Source organism: Ailuropoda melanoleuca, chromosome 14, assembly GCF_002007445.2.
Source record: "Ailuropoda melanoleuca isolate Jingjing chromosome 14, ASM200744v2, whole genome shotgun sequence".
Lineage (NCBI taxonomy): Eukaryota > Metazoa > Chordata > Mammalia > Carnivora > Ursidae > Ailuropoda > Ailuropoda melanoleuca.
The window spans coordinates 7,498,686-7,517,722 of NC_048231.1; the positions used below are offsets into that span (position 1 = coordinate 7,498,686).

A 19,037-nucleotide genomic window follows, 5' to 3' on the forward strand; every position below is an offset into this window, starting at 1 on the left:
GGCCTGAAGGGCCAAGGGGATGAAATACTGTCACCATAGCCTGGGGAGAGCTGGGGCCATAGGAATGGGGGCCATGAGTAGAAGCTATAGGACTGGGAAGGTTGCAGCCATTGCCAAACCACAGTGCTGAACCGGAGAGAGAAGAATGAATAAATACCCCAGCCTCTCTCTCTTCCTGCCCTCTAATCTCTGGCAAGTGTCTCTGATTGGCCAAACTCAACTAAAAGCCAGCCAACCACCAAGGATGGTTAGATGGTATGGTCTCTAGATTATAAAGTAGGGCAGAGAGAGGCAGAGAACTGAATGGTGGTATGTGGGAGGGGGAAATTAAATGGAGAAATTAATGAAATGGAAATAAATGGAATTAAATGGGAGATTAAATTAACTACAGAATTTCCCTTTATATATAGTAAAACCCCTTGTATCTTACAGGACATGGTTCGAAAGTTGCCTTTTATGTCATCTTCCCTCATTTTCCAGCCCCAAGATCCAGTTATTATTTCACTCCTCTATGTTCCCTTAGCTGTTGTTATGTCTATGTTACTGCAGCTATCAGTCTGACTTATGGTACAATTATTTATGTATCTGCATCCATCTCTTGCATCATATTTCGTGCAGCTGGAGGAAGGGGATAGTACTTCATTTGGCGCAGTGTCTTGCAGGTAACAGGCACTCAATAACTGTTGGTTGGATTTAATTGCATTTTCATGTTATCGCCTTCTCCGCCTCTGTCAGGGAGATTCATACGTACTTGTAAACCGTAGTACTCACATTTTTTACATTCCCACTCTTCGTAAGAGTTCCTTTGGTCTTCTTCAGCTTCTTGCTTAATTTGCTCCTTCTTCTTACTACATTTCTTAAGTTAGATAATTCAAGCCTCAGCTCACTCTCAAATTGGGAATACTGCTGTCACTGACTCTGGCAAGGGTCTCAGGTTTTATTCCCTGTCTTAAGTGGCTCATATAAAATGATTTTTCTTTAATTTATGCATGCACCAAGCTTAAAAATGAAGTTGCAGAACCCAATTTTTTATTCTTCATTGGACTTTAAACTCTTCTGAATAGAAGTTATGCTTGGCTTAACATGTTTTGCATACAGAAAAGGCTGTGTGCGTCTATTCTTTACAAATACCAGTAGCAAGTGCAGCTAACATATTTTTACTATGCAAACACTATTCTGCGTTGATGGTTTTGATGCACAATGGTATGTGGGTTTGAGATTTCTATATGAAAAGGAGTATTTTTAGACCCAATGAAAATGTTATTTTACATTTGTGACATTACTAATGATAGAAATAATGGCAAAAATTATAACTGTCATAGAAGTTCTGAGTTTTCATCTCAAATATTGTATTTTTCACATTAAGTTCAACTTTGCTCTTTTTTAAAAAAACTTTCTTTTTCTTTCCTTAACATGCTCACTCTTTCTACTCTCTTGAACATATGGAACATAGTTATTACAGCTGTTTTAATGTCTTTGTCTACTAATTTTATCAACTGTGTCATATCCTTTTTTTCCTTTTTTTAGGGAGACAATTCTGTTTATTGTCAACCAAGAAACAAAGTGTGGAGGTACTCTATACCAATGGTGATAAGATACAAAAGAGAGGTGGGGTGGAGAGAAGACCCAATAATACACAGCATTATTTTGAGCGAGCTGCAGCTCTTAATTCTAACAGTTGAATCAAGGACAGCCATCCTTTTTTACTGAGGCTGCAAAAGAATGGAAACGGGACTTAGTTTATCAGCTCCTACAGGGCAGGCAGAGCAAGAGGCTATTTTAAGTGAATAGAAGGGGCCACGAGTAGTCTGTTGGGAGCCCCCATACCAAGCACAGAATGGATGCTGAAGGTGGTCCAGAGCTGCCAATGGGGGCCAGTCATAGCTCCCCAGATCCAAGGCTTCTCTTGATTCTCAATGATAAGCTTGTCAATCAAATACAGTTGGCCGATGTGGACCTGTCGATGATTTATTCCAAGGTCTCTTTGACTTTTTTCATTAGGGTTTGAATTTCTATAGGATCCTTTACATTCTTATTATCCTCCTGACATCTTAAGTTCTTTAATTGTAGGTCCTGAAATGCTTGCTCTCTCTCAGCATCGCCTGTTACAGATCTAACATTTGTGTGCTGCTGGAGGGTGCCATTTTGGAAATAAATAAATAAATAAATAAATAAATAAATAAATAAATGGGTCCTCTTTGAGGAGGTCCCAAGTTTAACCTAACCCACAAAACCTCAGTCTATGTAAAATCACAAACAAAAGAAAATAAAATGCCGTGGGGCTCTGTCTTGCTAGAGGGCTGGGCCTGGGTCTCGGGGAGCCCATCTCTGTCAGAACTGTTTCTATTGATTGATTGATTTGTTTTCCTCATTATGGGTTGCATTTTCCTGCTTCAATTTGCATGCTTGGTTAAAAAAAAAGGTATCAATAAAAATATTGGATTCCAGGCATTATGAATTTCACAATATTGGCTGCTTGATTCTTTCTTTCTCTCTTTCTTTCTGTATTCCTTTAAATATTTTTGAGTTATGTTCTGGGACACAGTTAAGTTACTAGGAAAGAGTTTGATCCTTTTGAAGCTTGCCTTTAAATTCTGATAGGAGCAGACCAGCCTTTAGAACGAAGGGTTCATTTGGCCTACTAAGGAGGCAATACCTTTCTGATACTCAAGCCAATGCTCAATGTGTTAGAAGTTTTTCCATTTAGGCTGTTGGGAATGTGAACTGTTTCCAGCTCTGGGTGGATGCCAGTAGTTGCTCCTTTCAGGTATTTTTTTTTTTTTCTTGGCCTCAGATAGTTTCTATACACATGTATGTTACTTTAAGACTCAAGGGGGATCCCCTGCAGATCTCCAGTACTTTCTCTGTGTGTAGCTTTCTCCCCTCTGGTCATCTACCCTACAAATTCTAGCTGCCTTAGCCAATCTGAATTCTCATTTCTGTCTCTTCAACTCAGGAAAATTGCCAGGCTTTGTTGGGGTGCCCTTGCCTGGGCTGTAGCCTGGAATCACTCTAGGCAGTAAGCTGGGGTAATTATAGTTTCGCTTCATTTGTTTCTCTTCTTTCTAAGATCACTGTCCTCTGTTGCATGTTGTCCAATATTTGAAAACTATTGTTAATAGTTAACTCAATTGTTAACTCAAACCATCGAAATGGTTTCCATTTGTTTATGGTAAAAGGTAAATCAGGTCCCTGTTATTCTATCATGGCCACAAGTGAAAGTCCCAGATTTGACTTTTAAATGGGGGATGGGGAGGTATATTGAACCAATTTTGTATCAGAAAAATAGGCTAGAGTATGACCACGGCTCAGTCAGTCACCCTCTCCTCAGCTTCTCTTGCCTCATCTGTGACGTGAGCCCTTGGTCTATGGGCTCATTCGGTTCTTCCCCGGCTCTCAAAGTCTGTAATATGTAATTAAGCATAGGTTCACCTTTGCAGAGAAAACTGATATATGGTCTTCAAGTGATAGTTTAAAGTTCTGGATCTATGAAACTTTTACTTTGCCATGGTGACGTACATCTAGAAGAGAAGATTTGTTTTTTGTTTTTTTTTTTAAAGATTTTATTTATTTATTTGACAGAGATAGAGACAGCCAGCGAGAGAGGGAACACAAGCGGGGAGTGGGAGAGGAAGAAGCAGGCTCATAGCAGAGGAGCCTGATGTGGGGGCTCGAACCCATAATGCTGGGATCACGCCCTGAGCCGAAGGCAGACGCTTAACCGCTGTGCCACCCAGGCGCCCCAAGAGAAGATTTGTTTTTGATGGATGAAGAAGGAATCTTAAGTTACAGACTTGGGAGGGTCAATACAAATCCCATAGCACACACCTGTGAAATGACCAAACAATCTGAAGAGGGAGAAATGTATAGGAATATTCTTAGTTTCGTTATTGTTTACAGGACCTAGGTATCATGTATTGGACATAGTGAGTGGTCAATCAATATCTGTTGAATATCTTATTTGATACTTGAAGCCATTTTTCTAAGAAGGAAAAATAACTGAAAAAGCAATATATAGCTTTTTCAATATATAGCAAAGGTTGGAAACAAACAAAAAACCCATCGACATTGGGATTGGTTAGTGGTACATCGATATAATAGAATATTATACAACAATAACAATACTGAAGCAGAGTGGCATGCATTAATATGGAATGCTTTTGAAAACATGTTGTTAAACTGAGGATTGCTGGAGGAGATGGGGGTGGAGGAATGGGGTAAGTGGGTGGTGAACATTGGGGAGGGTATAGCTATAATGAACACTGGGTGGTATATAAGACTGATGAATCACAGACATGTACCCCCGAAACAAATAATACACTATATGTTAATTAATTAAACTTAAATAAAATTTTTTTAAAAATTATGTTGTTAAATAAAAATATGAGACCACTATCTAAATTTTTAACCTTACCTTACCTATATATTTCCCAATAAAAATATTTAAAAAGGAGTTGAAAAAGCAATGTGTATAATAGTGTATTATTTTATATAATATATATTATATATAAGTAAAATCTGTTTAAGGGCTATCTGATTATACACATCAGAGAATACATCTAGAAAGATATAGAAATTGGTGTCACTTATGCCTCAGGGAAGGAGGACTAGGGGACAGAGTGGAGGAGAGACTCATTTTTCCTTTTATGCCCTTTCATATCCCCTTTGCATTTTTTATCATGTGCATATGTTATCTCATTTTAAAAACTGCTGCTACTTGATATATACATACATACATATATATTTTTTTTCTTTTTCTTTTTCAGCAAAGTAACCAAAGTTCTCTAAAAGGGTTAGATTTCCATAAAGCAGTCTGGGAAAGGTCCCCCATCTCTGGATCACTTGCTTAAAGAAGCCAGACCATACCCTCTCTTTCTACTATGACTCCAGGGCACCTCCATGGCTGTAATTAATTTCTTATTCCTTGTGAAAGAATCATCATCATGGTAGACACCTAAGTGACTAGCATCTGGAGCATTGCGCTTGTTTGAATATGGGAGAAAGAACAAGACCATTTGTTTCCATGATTCTATATAGTATTTACGGTATTTAGTTAACTTTTATACTCTAACCCACCCTTCTTTCTGGCTTCTAGAGGTGCTACCAAAAAAGCACAGGATGTAGGAGCTGAACAGTGAGGCTGTGTGTTTCACAAGATGTTAACTTGTGGCCAGGTTGCTCCTTTCCAGCACTGCAGGTAGCGTGTAAGTACGTTTGTAAGAGTGAAATGACACCCACAAAGTGGGGATGCTACTTAGTATGTTTTAGGAAGAGAGTGACACCTTTGGAAAGTTATCTTAAAAGAATGACTTTTAGCCATAACCTGCGGGTTCCTACGAGTGTCTGACGCACCTCACGTAAATCCCACCCAAGTATTTCCTGGAAGACATTGGAAGATATTTGGAAACACATGTGCAAGTCCCAAAGTAAAAATCCAAGGCTGATGCAAGTCAGAAAAAGTGCTAGGGCTTTGCTATTATACATGCCTAAGGCATTTTCTTCTGTTATCTGCTTTAAAATCTCTGGCGCTGTTGCTAGTTTTGAATTCTTGAAATGCCAATGTAGCAAGTAGATAGTTAATGCCAGAAAGCTGCCTCCAAGATCTAACTAGCCAATGAAAGAATATGAAGAATAAGATTCCTGACTTCAAGAGGCTTATTTTTGTCATACGGGAGATATTATTGTGTAGAAATCATTATATCATATGAATAAGGAAGGAAAACATTGCTGTTGAAGGGGGAATGCTATTTTGATACAAGTATACAATATAATACTATATATACATGCCATACATATAAATATATATGTATATGGCTGTGTTTTTGGTGGATTATACATTGGCAGGGAGAGTCCTGCTTTCCTCCTCAATATGAGCCAAAGATCAAGAATTTAACAAAAGGGAGGACACTACTATGGAGCCAGATCTAGCAAATAAAAATGCAGGATGCTCCCTTAAATTCGAGTGTCAGATAAACAACAAGTCATTTCTTAGCATAAATACGTCTTATGCAATATTTGGGCCATACTTATACTAAAAAATGATTTGTTGTTTATCTGAAAGGCACATTTAGTTGGATATTCTATATTTTATTTGCCAATCCTAGCTGCTCATAGAGTAGGAGTAGATGCACTTTATGTTGTTTTTCCCTTACCTCTTGGTTCCCTTATGCTAAGATGAGTTGCTATTGACACCTTCCACACAAGTAGGGACTTCTACACAAGTAAGATGAGTTGCCATTGACACCTTCCAACAAGGGGTGAGAATACAGCTGAATTCTAGCTATGCTGCAGAGCCGAATGGGGGAACAGGCTATAGATTGACTTGCCTCAAGAACAACTGTGAGACAGACCTCCTTCTCCCCCACAAATAAACCAGATGGAGGTGAATTTATCATATATAGGATGGAAGTTGAGCTTTTAGATTTGGATATTAAAGGAAAAGGTGTCTCCTGAAGGCTGGAGGACTTGAAGAAATTCCATACTATAGAAATTCGTGGAGGGAGTGAAGGTGGAGGTTTTGTAAGCTGGGTATGAGCTGGGGTGCACCTGCTATGTGGAGTCGAGATGAGGGAGCTTCTGGTTTCATGTCACACTAGCTTCCAGAGATGGAGAACACAGGAGTGAGAAGACAAAGGTAGTGATTGGGATTCATAGGTGGGTTTGCTCAATGAATTGCGGAGGGTCTGGAGACCATGTTAAAGATTTTGGGCTTAATCCACAAAGCAATGGGGTTCCTCTGGGGGTTTCTGAGCAGGGAATGTCATGATCAGGGTTATGCCTTAGGAATATTAGTCTGGCAGTTCTTTATAGAGGGATTGTGAAGGGGAGAAAGAGTGGAGACTGGGTGATCAATTCAGAGGGGATACAGTCATGGCTATTGATAGTCCGTATGGCATCTACATGTGAATTACAAAAGGTACAACTCCCCTGAGGGCATGCAGACCAGGGCACTCATTTTGGTGAAAGTCTGCCAAGCTACATGGTTTGGTACTAAACCAGGGGCTAGATTTCAGCCCCCATTGTCCTCTTAGTCACTATCATAGTTGGTTAATTAACACTAGTGGCTTAATGCCATAAAAATTTATTCCTTGCTCATGTCACAGTCCGCTGCTTGTAGGGTGGTTCTTCTCCTAGTGGACACTCAGGGATCCTGGCAACCTAGCTATTTTATAGTGAGACCATCTGAAATATCTAGCCTCCAAGATCACCAAGGCAGGGGAAGAAAAAGCTGGAGGTTCTTACAGGGGCACTTATAACCACAGTAGGAAGTAACTTAATATCATTTCTGTCTGCAGCCCATTGGCTAGAACATGGTTCCAACTTGAGTAACAAGGAGTCTGGGAAATATGAAGGATGAGAGTAAATTGCACTGCAGAGTCTAGAAAACATTGGAAGATGATTCTAGCAGTTGAAGATGATTGTAAGGATATTAGGGGAAATCCGATGCACTTTATTCAACTTTCATTTCAACTATAATTAAAAAAAAGTAATATCCTTTTTCTTGTACAAGCAATTTAATGAGCATCTCTATCTAGCAGTTTGGTTTTTCTGGAAATGTATATGTTTCTAGAACTGAAATTATGAGTCATTAATACAGGGGTACCTCCAGATGTTATATGGTTCACGCTACTCTGTCAGAGTATGACTGACTTAAACCTAAAACCATTATATATATATATTTAATATATATATATATTATATATTATATATATATATTATATATTATATATATACACACACACACATCCAAGTTATTTTGTGTCTGTAAAAATTTGTCTTACTTTATCTACATGTAATACTGGAGTCTAGATTTGTTTTTAATGAGTGTAAAATTTATCCCACATTCTTTGATGAACAAAGTGGTAAGTGGTAATTGGGAGACAATGAAGAAAGGATTAAAAACTCTCCTACCACAGAATCAGAATGATCTGTGTGCAATCTTGTTTACCAGAGCTTCAATTAGCCTCCCCGTTACTAATTAAAGCTCACAGAAGACAAAGGTACTCTTCGAATATTCAAAATACTATTGCACGGTCTCAGACAATCAAAATAGACCCCTGACAGATCAGAATTTTGCCCTATTGGTGTAGCAGCCCTGATATACTACAAGGACACTTGAAGTACAAGGTCACGAGGAATCATGCGGCGTTTAAACAAATATTTCAGGTTCATCCCTGTGGTGTCCATGTGTCTTAGACTTTCAGGAAAATTCAGATTTTAAGTACTAGATTTAGTTGTTAGACTTAGTTTCACTCCATTGGGTGAGTAAATTATGATCACCACAGCCATATCTATCTGGGAGGAGTCGGTAAATACATTCATTGTAAGTTGGAGGGTAGAACTAATCAAGCACATTTTGTCTTAGAGGCACACAGAATATTAAAAGTAAAAGGGCTGCATAGATTCTTTTATTAGGCCCTTATTCTAAAAATGAAAAATACTCCTATAAAAGGAAAGACAAAGTTAATTGGATTTCTTCTATTATTTAGGAATGTGGACATAAGTATGTGGAAGGTTTCTTAGGATACTTTAAAAATAGCTATTAAAGGATATTACAACTTCCTTGGAAACCATTTGCAGGATCTCCTTTCCGTTGACATAAAGTCACTTTCTTCATTCATTCATTCACTCATCCATGCATTAAATGTTCGCTGAGCATCTCCCATAGACCAAGCACTATTCTAGACACTGGGGACACCATCTGATTCAATGATCCTTTGTTAGGATTTTGCATTTTTGTAAATGAAGTATTGAGCCTGACAGATATTGGGTTGGAATCAGAAGACTGAATTCTAAATGTGATTATTACTGAATTATGACTTATATTAATGGTATCAAATAAGTCGTCATCCAAGCCCCAAATCTCATTCATCATTAGTCACTTTTTCACCTAATCTGTTATCACATCTTTCATGATTTCTGGAATTCACCTCCTGCTGTCCATTTCATCTTCAGGTTATCTCATGTTTAAATTATTTTATCCAGGGGCACCTGGGTGGCTCAGTCGTTAAGTGTCTGCTTTCGGCTCAGGTCATGATCCCAGTGTCCTGGGATCGAGCCCCTCATCAGGCTCCCTGCTCAGCGGGAAGCCTGCTTCTCCCTCTCCCACTCCCCCTGCTTGTGTTCCCTTTCCCGCTGTCTCTCTCTCTGTCAAATAAATAAAATCTTAAAAAAAAAAAATCACTTTATCCAGAGCTGTGCCACATGTGATTGTGCTGGTCATCTACTGCATGTGGCAGAAATATCAGTGCCCAGCAAACATCCATGTACTCCTTTGTGTTTCCCAGTCCCCCTTGTTAATTCAGAGCTAGAGGACTTCTTTTTCTTTTCTTAAAAAGATTTATTTATTTATTAATTTTTAGAGGAGGTGGGAGGGGCAGAGGGAGAGACTCTCAAGCAGACTCCCTACTGAGTGCGGTGCCTGACCTGGGGCTGGATCTCACCAACCGTGAGATCATGACCTGAGCTGAAACTAAGAGTCGGACGCTTAACCAACTGAGCCACCCTAGAGCTATATGCTATTTATATAGTATATATTCATAAACTCTTTGCTTCAGCACCAAATAGAATTAGCTTTTAATAAAACTTGCCTGTCGATTCCCTTTTAAAATGTCTGTCTTTCCTACGTGAAGACAGTTTTGTTCCATTATCATAGGGCTTTCACCTTTTTGCTGATTTTAAAAGGAGCCATGAGTGTTGCCTTTACATAACTCATGATTTCTTCTGAGCTCATTTTGTGACAGCGTAAGGGGGGGCTGAGTCATTTTGTTCGTGAGACGCTAGATTGTGTGCATTGAGATAAATTCCAACAGAGTCCGCCTGACTTCATAAACAGAGCATTTACTGGAAACAATGCATCAGGGAATTTGGAAAGACCAATATGAAGGCTGAGCTTGAGTTGGATTGCTAAGTACTGGGGACAGAAGGACAGAGTGGTAAGATCTATATGTGAATATTAGAAAGATGAAGACAGTTGTCGAAAGCCGAGGGGGAAAGTGAGGGAAAGGACTACAGCAGGGTGTCAGCAATGTCAATCCCTGTGTGTAACCACCCCCTACTTCTACTAAAGGGTCTGCTGTGCCCAGGCCCATAGACTCTGCTGAAGCGGCAGCCACCGCCATCTTGACATAGTAGTTTGGAACAGAATGATACCTGCCTGAAGGCCAGAAGACCCATGACGTGACTTAGTAGAGAAAGACAAGAAGAACCGACAAGATTTCCCTCTCTGGAGAATGTGAATCAAGAAACCGAGAAAGTTAAGATTATGTCTTATACTATGACAAAGATGAAATTATAAGGGAACAAAAATCACGAGCCCCAGAAACCAAAAGGTAGGATAAAAACTGGAAGTCAGTCGGTACTGAAAGGAGCAGAAGAGCAGAGAATGAGGCGGGGAACATGAGAGGGATGGAGATGTGGATCCGACCTCCGGTTGCCTTGGTATCTGATGGTGCTTCAGCCACAGGGTCAATTTCAGTTCATGTATTTTGAACTGAAAACAGTTCAAATCCCCTTTTCCTTGGAGTCATCCGAGTTATTTGGTTCCTTGCACCTTAAAGAGCTCAGGTAAGTTGGAGGGACTTCTCAGCCGTTTGACAGAAGTGCCCAGAAGACAGGAAGTGTATTTTAAACTAAATGATCAGCCTTGAAAGAAATATAAGTTAGCTCCCCTTGACCCAATCTATGTGAGTTTACAAGTCTCCTTGTAAACTGTGCCAGCACAATTTATAGGGGGTTGTTTTTAGAACCTTTACTCTTTGTTTTAAATACCAACACTTGTATTGTAGCATGTACTGCAGAACTAAAACGACACTCAACCTTCGGTCCAGGAAATCTTGCCAATCACCTACTTCCTTTTCTTCCCGAGATTCTGTTTTCATGTTATCTTGACTTTGGATGTAGATCAGATAATAATAATCGTGTCCACAAACGCTTGCTTTAGCTTAGGGTTTTTGTGGAGCTATAAATGGCTAACATTTGTTGTGTGCTAACTCTGCGCCAGGTGCTGTTCTTAAGAGCCTTACATGTAATAACTCATTTTACAGTCATGACAACCCGGTGAGGTAGATAATATTATCACTCCCATTTTACATGAATGAAAAAAAGGACACATAGTTTTAAAAAGTTTCCCAAGATCTCACCACTATTAAGTGGCAGTGCTTGGATTCGAATATAGTTAGAATCTACTTTCTGAACCGTGACTCTACACTGCCTCGTTCCCATGGAAACTGTAGAAGATCCTGACTAACCAGAGGTTATGAGTTTCTTGATTCCCCTGGCAGTTACATTGCAATGAAAATTAATTAACTCATTCAGCAAATATGGTGCGTAGTAGTGACTAAGACAGAGATGCAGGGGCTCTGCCCTCAAGGGACGTTCTGGTCTTTCAGACTTTTGTCAGTTTGGTTAGAGTTAGTTTTTCTCCTCAGAATCTAATTTTCCCTCCAGTGAACTCTTAAGATAGAGTTTTGTCCCTGCAAAACAGAACCTTGCAACTTTGGTGACTTTGGCAAGACCCATTCTTACTGGAGCAAATATTTATGACATAGTGATACTGGTAATTTTTTGTCTTCTTTGCCCGGAATTTTTCTCTCTGAATTTTTAATTTTTCTCTTGCACCTATCCCATCCTTCCTGTCTGTATCTTTATTTTTGGTTTTAAAATTTTCAATATAGTGGGGCGCCTGGGTGGCACAGTGGTTAAGCGTCTGCCTTCGGCTCAGGGTGTGATCCCAGCATTCTGGGATCGAGCCCCACATCAGGCTCTTCCGCTATGAGCCTGCTTCTTCCTCTCCCACTCCCCCTGCTTGTGTTCCCTCTCGCTGGCTGTCTCTATCTCTGTCGAATAAATAAATTTAAAAAAAATTTTTTTCAATATAGTAGTATGTACTTGTCTTTGTTATATTTCTTTCAAATCTTTTTGGATCTATTTCTGTTTTTATGGAGCATTAAGGATCCAGCTTAATGTAATTTATCAAACTACTATGGCATTGTATCAGGATTAGGTTCAGCGGCATGTAACAGAAAAACTTAGAAAATTGTGGCTTAAATAAGAGAGAATCTTGCTCATTCATTCATTCATTCATTCATTCATTCATTCACATGAAAGAATTTCGGAGGTAGCATCCCATGACTGGCATGGAGGTGCCACAAAGTTGTCAGGGAGCCAGCTCCTTCCTCACTATTACGCTAACCCCAGGGTTTGGCTATCTTCCTCATGGTCCAAAATGGCTGAAAGGGCTCCAGTCATCACATTATGGCCCAGGTAATAGGATGCAGAGAACAGATAAGAAGGGTATATTCCCTTTCTTTTTATGACTTTTTTTTTTTTTAAAGATTTTATTTATTTATTTGACAGAGATAGAGACAGCCAGCAAGGGAGAGAACACAAGCAGAGGGAGTGGGAGAGGAAGAAGCAGGCCTCATAGCGGAAGAGCCTGATGTGGGGCTCGATCCCACAACGCCGGGATCACGCCCTGAGCCGAAGGCAGACGCTTATCCACTGTGCCACCCAGGCGCCCCTTATGACTTTTTTTTTTAATAGATGTCCCACACAACATTTCTACTTAGATTTCAACAGCCAGAATTTAGTCATGTGGCCACACCTATGCAATAATGGAGACTGGAAAATATTAGGTTTTAGCTGAGTGGCAAAATGACCATTTAAAAATTGGGGGTTGGTTGTTATGGAAGAGTGAAAGAACAGATATAGGGAGGTAATTTGAAGTCTCTGCTTACAGGTACTTTACGTACAGTTGATAAAGATTTATTGATTCATTTTTATAAATTTGATCATATTCCTAGAAGTTTCACTCAGGTTGTTAATAAAGATAATTTAAGGATTTTTCTCCTTCTTTTTTTGACTTTATGACAATATAACATACTATTGCATTAATCACAGCTAAAATAAACCCACCTAAAATTAGCTTATGCAAAATAGGGAAATATAATAGAAGAATATTGGTAGAGGCCACCCAAAGCAGAAGGAAAGGCAGAGATTTTGTCAGTAGTCAAGAAAACCTGGAACTGAGATCTCCAGTATAAACAAAGACACTTTCTTCATCCTCTTCTTCTCCCTTTGTCCATTGACTTTATTCTCTAAATGCAGAATGTGTTTCTCTACTTGGCAAAAACAAAACAAAACAAAACAAAAACATGTCCAATGACATTTTTCAGATGATATATCTAGCTGAGACTTGAGATTACTTCCCTTCCAAAGTCTAAAAATCTTGGAGGAATGGCTTCATTGGCCCATTTGGGTCAGGTGTCCACCTCTTGACCAATTAGCTGTGGCCAATGGCCAATCAGTCATAACAGGGCTTTTCTTGCTGCCATCATATGACAGATGTGTGGAAACACCAGGAGCAGTTCCAATAGGAAAGGCAGTCTGGGCTAGGCAATTGTATAGGCTAAACTATAATTATACATGATGGAAAAACACAGGTCAACGGTCTGAATTAAATGAAAGGAAAGATAAAGGAGAGCAGATCTAGCCTAATGCAAAAAAAAAATTGATTTAGCTATGAATAAACACCATTTGATAGGTCTGCAATACATAGGACGTTTATTATGTGTCAGGTATTGTGCTGAGTGCATTTTACATGTTGAGCCATTTATTCCTCAACCCTATGTGCTAGAGATTATTACTCTCTTTTACAGATGGAAAACCAGAGCTCAGGGAGGTTAAGTAACTTGTCCAAGAACATATAGCTAGTAAGTAAGCTACATTTGTCTTAACTTCAAAGTTTTTAACTACCATGGTAATATACTGTCTCATTGCTTCTCTATTTTCAGTTGGAAACTATAGTCATTTTTGATGAAGCAATTATTAGGGATCCCCCCCCCCTTAGTTCTGCCATAACAAAGCTATGTGAACTTGATAAATCTTGAAATGTATCTGGGTCTTAATCTCTTTATCTGTAAAAAGATTGGGTTGTATTAAATTACTTTTCCCCCTTGCTAATTCAGGTAATATTTTGTTTCTAAAGGCAAGAACATGAGCTATTATATTTAAAAATTTTTTAATTCATCCAATATTTTTGAGTGCTTCTAGATCTATATCTGTGTTAGGAACTGTGATGAAATTAAAGATATACAAGATGTAATTTCTGCTTATGGTGTTATGGAGAAAAAATCAGAATTACTATTTTGCAATATTACAAGTCCAGAAAGAGTAGCCTTCAGGAGCGATATAACCACCAGCTCAAACATATCTTCAAGGATTTTTCTCTTTGTTTGCCATCTGTATTGTGTTGACTTCATTTTAAGGTTAATTCTTCTTGTGGTTGTTAGATTGCTGGCAATGGTAATCTCTGTTATGGGCTGACTCATTCGAACCTGGTAGGAAAGAGAGAATCCTCTCCCCTAAGCATGCATTAAAAATCCTTCCCTTCAGTCTGATTGGGCCAGTATACCCCAGGACTATAATGGTTTTCAGGTATATTAGAATATACCTAAATTAGAATAGTCTAAGACCTAGCATAACCTAGATTCCAAGTAGTACTACAGTAGAAAACAACCCCGAATCTTAGTGGCTTAAACAATAAAGGTGTGTTTTTTATTCATTTATCTATCTTGACCTGATGAGGATGGGAGGTGGGGTATTCCACATTTTCCTCTTTTAGGGACTTAGGCTAACAAAGGCTCTATCATCTTCAATAATACTGGTTTTGAGACTGGGGAAGGGTAAACACTGTGAGAATTTATACTTGCAATTGAATTTTATACCTGGAAGTGACACATATTACTTCTACCCACAACCCACTATAGACTAGTGGCTATAATTAGTCACGTGGTGCAGCTTAACTGCAAGTGTTGGGTTGAGTGGCAGGGATGTATGTATAAAAATATAATATCTTTATATGCAAGGAAAGAGAGGGTAAGCAAGTCTCTACCATACTAGGGAATTAATTAATTAATTGATTAATAAATTAATCAATTTATTAATTGAAGTAGGCTAATTCAATTGCCCTTCTATAGCTGGAGGTTGGATGGTTACCTAAAAAACAAACAGAGAGAGAGAGAGAGAGAATGGGAACTCTATTAATGAGGAAGGAATAGAAGTGGATGTGAACAGTGTGAACTATATGATGCTTTATCCCAATGAAGAAGACAGAAATTTCAGCCATGGAGGCAAGTCATAGAAAGGGATAGTTTGGCTAGTTTCATAAGTCTCTAAATCAATCACTTCATTTACTCTTCTGACTGGAGAGATTTGCTCTGTTCTTTAATAAGTGGGTGTAGACTGAATTTCTATTTAAGGAGTTGGCTCAAATGTGACTTAAAAACATTTACTGGATTTCAAAGTATAGACTGTTTTCCCATATTTCATTGTTGTGGTTGCTGGCAATGGTGTGTCAAGCTGGCTAGATTTGTAGTTCTAGAACTGGCAAACAACTAAAATTTCTCTAGTCCATCCCCTTTATTTTACAGATCAGAAAACTAAGGGCCAGATGGGTAAAATGATTATCTCAAGGTCACATCTTTTTGCATGTAATAGTAACAGTGCTGTCTTTTGAATGATTTCCTGCAAGATGGAATCCTCTAAGTAAATGTACCTAGAGCAATACTTAGAAAATAAGGGCAATTAAAAATTATTAAGAATGTTTCCAGGACTGACATTCAGTTGGTCCACAGTGGTAGAAATGGAAACATTTCTAAACTATGTGGTAAGTAGCTGCTGCTGAGAGCCTCTTTAGCTCCTCTCTGTGACCTCTTAGAGCCAAGTATTATAATAACAGGATCCACCTCAAAGGGTTGCTTTGAGAATTAAATGATGGAAGTAAGAGTTTATCATGGCGCCTGGCACTCAGCAATATTACACCTGGGCTATTATTTTTATTATCGTCATTAATAAAATGGTAGTAGTAAACTTCAAACTAGTTCCTGCGTGAATGTTCACAACTTTGGAAATGTGATAATATTCAAGTTCATTAACTTTGATCTAGCTAATCTCTCAATAAAATGGCTACCAGTGTATTCACTTTAACTTTCATTTTCATCTTTTCCATTGTCTAATGGTTGACTCCTTCTTGCCCCACCCACAAGACCCCGCAGCTCTGGTTGATGACTAAGAATTTGACGCAGGCTGTGTAAAAGAATATAATGTGCTGACAAGGTTCTATTCGTTCTTGGCATGATATAACAAAACAATGTTCTGTACCATCTCTTGCTGAGCAGAACTTATCTGTAAGTTTTCGGATAAGCAAAGATGGGTCTAAAACCTAGTTGGTGAGGGAAGGGTGGAGGAAGTGGTAGAGCACTTCTACTTGCTTAAGCAAATATCAGAAACTAGGAGTGATGAGAGGCAGAGGCAGGCAGCTGGGGTGAGAAGAGAGAGTGAGAGGGCCCCAGGAACAGCAGTGTGTGGTGGTGGTGGGGAAGCTAGAGCTTGTGGAGAAAACACCTTTTGACAGAGATGTCTTCTGGTGACTAGTAATGTTTAGAACCTTTTGGAGATATTTCCTTCTCAGAAACTTAACCTAGTAAGAGAAAGGCAGAGTTTTAGTAATATTCCTCTCTGGAGAGAGTAAAAGAAACTTTTTTTTTTTTTAAAGTTTTTTTTTTTTATTTTTATTTGACAGAGATAGAGACAGCCAGCGAGAGAGGGAACACAAGCAGGGGGAGTGGGAGAGGAAGAAGCAGGCTCATAGAGGAGGAGCCTGATGTGGGGCTCGATCCCATAACGCCGGGACCACGCCCTGAGCCGAAGGCAGATGCTTAACCGCTGTGCCACCCAGGCGCCCCAAAAGAAACGTTTTTTAAAAGCTGGAACTGCTGTGAATTTTTTGGAAATTCAGTATGGATCTGGAACTCAGTGTGTAAAGATCTGTTCCCAAAGTCAGTTGTATAATAGATACTTCAGTTCTGAGGTGGCAGCTAAATCCTGGGCATGTCCTGGAAAGGGTCTTGATAACCGTGTCCTGTCACAGGCGAGAAGCACATTGACTCAACAGAGCACAATCAGAGTAACTAGAGAACTAGTTTCTGAGTGTATTCTAGAGAAACCCAAGTTATTTGGCATTTTAATATGTAATATACTATCCTATCAAAATGCACTAAATCTTGGGCAAATATTCCTAGGACAGATTTTTTTTTTTTTTAAAAGCAGAAGAACGTAGAGTAGATGTATTCTATTTAATTTTTTTTTTTAAGATTTTATTTATTTATTTGACAGAGATAGAGACAGCCAGCGAGAGAGGGAACACAAGCAGGGAGTGGGAGAGGAAGAAGCAGGCTCATAGCGGAGGAGCCTGATGTGGGGCTCGATCCCAGAACGCCGGGATCACGCCCTGAGCCGAAGGCAGACGCCTAACCGCTGTGCCACCCAGGCGCCCCTATTCTATTTAATTTTTAAAAAAGATTTTAAGTAATCCTTGCACCCAACTTGGGGCTCAAACTCACAACCCTGAGATCAAGAATCACATACTCTACCAACTGAGCCAGCCAGGCACCCCTGAGAAGATATGTATTTTAATTCCAACATTTTCAGAAAGGAAATATGAAGGCCGGATGGAAAATCAGATGTTTTGAGGCAAATGTAAAGTAAAGCTTTGAACTTGGAGATCTTAAAGTATTATATAAGGTAAGCTATAAAGTTAAACATGTTTGCTAAAATTTTTTTTTTTTAATGTGCCATGCTCTCTAATTTTATTCAAAATCTTATTTAGCTAATAACTAAACTTGAGATTCACAGTCATGTTCTGGAGAATAGGGTAACATTGTAATCACAAAATCTATAACATAACTCCAGAAACTCAATGACAAAGGTTATATACACAGATCCAACAAGTTGAAGTCTAGAATTTATACAAAATTGGTACAATATATTGCATAAAGCAAAACGATTGCAAGGAGAGTATTTATCCTATATCCCTCTGATTAATCAATGTAAAAGCTTCAGTGAACAAATTCAGAAGTCTGTTTTTTTTTTCCCCAAAAAGAGGACACCTAGACAATCTGTCCTTAAATCAAGGTCTAAGTTGACTGAAATGTTGCTAAAATATTTTTAAAAATGCTGTTTAAGCTAAAAAGTAAATATCTAGCTCACCTCTGACTTCTAAAAATGATTTAGAGTATGAATAAGATGTTAGACTTTATCTCACGATGACATAAACCCAAAATTTCTGTTCATTTCCAGCAACCAAAGCTTGTGGCCCTTATAGAATTCCGTTGTTCGTAAGCTTTGTACAAGAACTTCTTTAGTGGAGAATGGCAACCATGCATTCAATAAATCATTGTTGAATGATATATACAAGCTCTCTGAGCTAGAACATAATTCTGGCTCTGCCAGTATCTTTTTTGTGTAACTTTAGCCAGGTCACTCTACTTTTCCCTCAATTTTCTCTTCTTACAGGGAGGTAACAGTCATAAAAATGACTGGAAACTACTTTGCTGAGAGCTTTTTCTTTAAAGGACTGACAGTAAATATGAGTCACAAGGTCCAGCAAACCTACGAGGGAGCTGGGCTTCTTGAGGACAGGGACCTTTCTTTCTTCTTTGAATCAACAGTTATCTTATTTGTTTTTCTGTAATACAGTTCCTGGCCTATAAAAAGGTCTCAATAAATGCTGCAAATTTATGAATGTTATTAGGCAGATTGCAGTCTTGGCAGGCCAGTGCCTTGTAAAGCTCTTTTCTGTGATCCTTTTCATACTCGGCATCTAAAACGCCGCCGCTATTTGCTCTAAGTACCCAAGGCATTTACTTAAAAATACCCAAGTCTAGAGAAATAATTTTTCTGTCCTTGGGGCACCATCTCTCTTTCCAAGGTATTCGCTCCAGGCTTGGGATCTGGGTCCCGAGGCTACAGGGAAGAGTTGGGTACGGGAAGCTCATCCTCCGGCCGTCTGATTGGTCGGCTCGCACTCCACTCACAGGGCTCGAATCTCTGATTGGACACCGTGGCACCCCCTCCCTCGGCCCGCGACTACTCTGTGTGCCGGGGCGGCGCGCCTAGGTCCTCCGGCTCAGCCCGCGGTCTGGGCCTGTCTTGAGCTAGCTCTTCGGCCCACTGCTCTGCATCGCGGGCGCCAGGAA

At 39.2% G+C, this 19,037-nt stretch overlaps 1 pseudogene; it reads right to left on the minus strand.

Moving 5' to 3' along the window:
• Positions 1-516: 516 nt before the first annotated feature.
• On the minus strand, positions 517-3,381 carry LOC117796074 (annotated as a pseudogene).
• Positions 3,382-19,037: the final 15,656 nt, after the last annotated feature.